The sequence below is a fragment of the Rhinoderma darwinii genome, chromosome 3 (assembly GCF_050947455.1).
Source record: "Rhinoderma darwinii isolate aRhiDar2 chromosome 3, aRhiDar2.hap1, whole genome shotgun sequence".
NCBI classification, from domain to species: Eukaryota; Metazoa; Chordata; class Amphibia; order Anura; family Rhinodermatidae; genus Rhinoderma; species Rhinoderma darwinii.
Window position 1 is genome coordinate 350352940 of NC_134689.1, and position 4610 is coordinate 350357549.

Genomic DNA, 4610 nt, shown 5'->3' on the forward strand with positions numbered 1-4610 from the left:
TATCTCAGAAATATATATTTGACATGAGACAACATAATAATGACAGATCTATGTGGCCCACGATATGTACTATTTTCTCACCAAATACTTGTGTGCCTGTATTATGTGTAATGAGTAACATGAGGTCCCACCAGTGGACCATAGCTACAGGCCCACACTGGTAATTTAATGTGCCTGACTACAAACTCTACAACATAGGGATATATCTAGATCTATCTTATATGAGAACTTCCCATACACACTAGTGTTTTTTCAGCAGATCTTAAAGGGGTTCTCCGGGCATTTTATTTTGATGACTTCTCCTTAGGATATGCCATCAATATCAGATCAGTGGGGGTCTGGCTCCCATCACCCCTACTAATCAGCTGACTAAAGGGGTCATGGTGTTTATCGCCACAGCCTCTTCAGTGTTTACCAGGCACAGCGCCGTACACAACCATAGTGGCTGTCTCTGCAGCTCAATCCCATTCACTTGAATGGGACCGGAACTGCAATCCTAGGCACAGCCGCTAGGGATGTATATGGCGCTGTGCCTGAATAACTGTAAAAAGGCTGTGACGACTAACATTTCGGCCCCATCAATCAGCTGATCATGGGGGTGCCGGGTGTCAGACCCCCACCGAACTGATAGTTGGCCCCTCCCCCCGACTCAGACCGGAGACTACGAAGTCTGGAGTAGCCTGTATTCTATATTTAGCTGAACCTGAGAGATGCTGCATGGTATAGAGAAGGAATTCATTGAGAAACAGAGATAAAGAATCAAGAAATTGTGCAGAATTTGCGAAGGATGCGCCAAAGGGAAATTCCTATTTTTTTATCCATTCCCTATTGTCTATCCTAGGGTTAGGCCATCAATATAAAATGCCCGGAGAATTTTAACTTTGGACTTGAACAGACCCCTCCAACTGTTCATTCTTGGGGGAAAAATAGTATTGCCCACGTTGGATATTTCTCAGATTCCCTTTTTGCCTTCCTCCAAGATGAGCACCACTGGAGATGTCCACTTGCTGCTCACCCTTTCACCCTCCATAGAAGAGCAGAGGAACGGGTGTGATATCTGCTGGTCAAACAACTTTTGGCCAGCAGTTTACTAATGTCTATAGCCAGAGATATTCTAATTAACAATGATTCCACACTATAGAGACATCCAAGGATGTTGAGGTTTGGTCATTGGATCTGCAGATAAACCCAGTCATAGTTCAATGAACTCCAATGCTCCTTGTTTGCTTGTATGAGATGTGTTGTGGCACTCCTTTATAATGGGCTCCAATCATGTATCCTCCCGTAATATTCATGACAGCCAGTGGGGGAGCTTTAATAAGCAAAATGCCCCAAAAACACTGACGTACATGCCATGAGACAGATTTATTATGTGTTTTAGATACTTTTTGCGCCTCATTATAGTTTTAAAAAGAGTTTAGAAATCGGCGTGGCTACGAGGAATCATACAATTTGATAGATTTATTAATGACGTGCACTATTTTGGGCGCAAAAATATTTGTGGAAAGTACGCTAGCCAATCTTTAAGACAGTATTAATAAATCTCTCCCAAAGTCTTTCTACCTAGGTGCAAAAGCCAGTCTTCATCACTGCCATAACCACTGGTTACACATGTCACAGCAGGAAACGTGCAACAACTATTATAGGTACTGGGCATTACATTACACTTTTTGACAGTAGAAAGTATGAAAGCAAAAAGTAGATGGACATTATTGTGCTATAGCTACTTACCTGCAAACGCCGATGCTGCTGCAGAATCAACTGTAGCCTCTGGTGCCGATGTGTGCTCGCTCGTCTGACACGATGCAGGACCTGTGAGTGACGTCACAGCGTGATCTCTCTAGAACACGGCTGTGTCTGCACTGCCAGAAGCTGGGCGTTGTGAAGAGAAGTGGATGATACTTCTCTTCAGAACGCTCAGCTAGTAAAAGTATTAAAAATGCCCCGATGTACGCACATAATACACGCCCACTTGGACTTTTACTTTTAAACACACCCACTTGGACTTTTGCAAGCCTCATTTGCATAACTACAAAAATGGTCATAACTTGGCCAAAAATGCTCGTTTTTTAAAAATAAAAACGTTACTGTAATCTACATTGCAGCGCCGATCTGCTGCAATAGCAGATAGGGGTTGCAAAATCTGGTTACAGAGCCTCTTTAAGCTTCACTAACTAGCCATCATTTTTATATATTATCCTAGTTAACTTATACATGGTGGAAGATGCCACGTTTCAGGCCAAACCAGAATTGATGAGTTAGGCCAAATTCAGGCGAACGTAGAGTCACACGGCCATCACACGGACGCATATATTTCAATGGGGCCATTCACACGCCCAATGTTTCAACAGACCGTGTAAAGGGTCCGATGAAGAATAGAACATGTCCTATTTTGTTCCGTTTTCACGGATCCTTCCATAAATTCAAGCCTATGGGGATCCGTGAAAATGGAACCCACACGGGGGCACTTCGGACGTGAAAAATTTCACGTTTTTCACGTCTGTGTTTCCCCACGTTCGTCTGAATCTGGCCTAAAAAGGGTATTCTGGTTTCAACAAGAAAAGGTTATTCTTTGTATAATGAAAAGTTTTACAGTTTTCCCATAAACTTTCTTTATCAATTTCTCATACTTTTCAAGATCTCTGCTTGCTGTCATTCAATAGGAATCTTCAATATTTACTTCCAGGGAATGAAAATCTATCCTGGTCATGTGATGGACACACAAGAGCTCAGCTTGTTATAAAACACAGCTCCGATGACTGTACTGTAACAAGTCATGCACCTGTGCTGTGTGTCCATCACATGACCAGGACAGATTTTCATCCACTGCAAGTAAACAATGAAGGTTCCCATTCAACGACAGCAAGCAGAGATCTTAAAACCGGTGAAACATTTCTACCAAATGTCATTTGGAAAGTTTTAGAACTATTTATTACATATTTAAATACCTTTTATTTCCTGAAACCTTAATACGCCTGTTAATCACCATGACCTAGAGATGTAGCTGATGTAGAACATTTCACAATCTCTGGATCCTTGTGAATTGTATTCTCAGCCCATTACATAGCTTCCCCACTGACAGCAGTTATCAGGGTTATTGAAAACCTTCCCGTACATTAGGATATTTTTTGTTCTTTTGTCATCTGAGACTCCATGTTCTGTGTGATACTTACCTACAACCCTCTTAAGAAAACAATGACTAAGCGACAGTATATAATAATATCCGCTAGTTGAGGTCTATGGGATAACATCAATGAGAGGAAAGCATAGTATGGAATTAGCCACGGGTATAGTTCAGGTCACTGTGGTAATCGAGAAATCTTTGCATGATCTTGTCTGTAGATCTGAGTCTTGACTTGGAAGACAATAATAAAAAAAAAATGACTAACACCATGACAGTGTTTCGTTTTTTAAGCTATATGATTGTTGATTGCTGCACGGTCTGTGGGAACAGCGCCCAACATTAGGGGTCAATATCTTTTATTTGAAGTTCAGGGAGATTTACAATAAAACAGTACAATGTAGAAACAATATATATAACGGGGATTGCTCTCCCTGGGAAACAAATGTGAACATTAAGGCCCCATGCACACAAACGTATTTTTGCGGCCGCAAGTCAGCCACAAATCTGCAGGTGAATTGCGGCCCCATTCAATTTCAATGGGCCCATGCACACGACAATGGTTTCCATGGTCCGTGCTTTGCCCGGGAGCCTGGACTACAAAAAGTTAGGACATGTGAATGCACACGGCAATGTGCACGGCCCGTGTTTTGTGGGCGGCCGCAAGTGACACTCCGCGGCCATCCGAGCTGCAAATCACGGTCTGTGCACACCACTACGGTCGTGTGCATGAGGCCTTAAAGTTCAAGTACACAAGAAATTATTTTCGTAAATAACACGGAAAGCCCAGTTGGTACTCAGAGCTGTGCAAGGGGGGAATCATGGGAAAGAAGGCACTTTATAAAAAAATCAATTAATTAAAAGCTTTAGGCCCTGCTCACACAGCGGAATTTGCGTGGCGGGTCCTGCCGCAAAATTATTCCTGCCGTCGGCAGGAAGAGTTCACCTCCCATTGACTTGAATGGGAGGTTAGTGTGAAAACTGGTCAAAGATCAAGCAGGACGTTTCTTTTTCCCCACTAGCTGAAAAAAATTAGCTAGCGGGAAGAAGAAGCATCCAACTCCCATTGAAATGAATGCGAGGCGGAACAGGACCTTAAAAGGGGTTGCTCGGTTTCAACTAACAAGGGTTATTTTTTGTATAATTAAAAGTCATACAATTTTCCAATATACTTTCTGCATTAAAGAGCTTTTCCCACGAGGAACATTTATGACATATCCACAGGATATGTCAAATGTCAGATAGATGCGGGAACCACCTCTGGGACCCGCACCTATCTCTAGAACAGGGCCCCCTAAACCCCTTTCTACCTTTGTCTGCCATCACTGCCTCCCGGCCACTTCCTGACTTTATGGTCAGGAGTTACCAAAAAAGCGTAGCTCGCTGAGCTACACTGTTTCTGTAACTCCCATAGTAGTTAATAGCAGTTACGGAAGCAGCATAGCACGCGAGCTACGTTGTTTCCGTAACTACCATTCACTTCTATGGG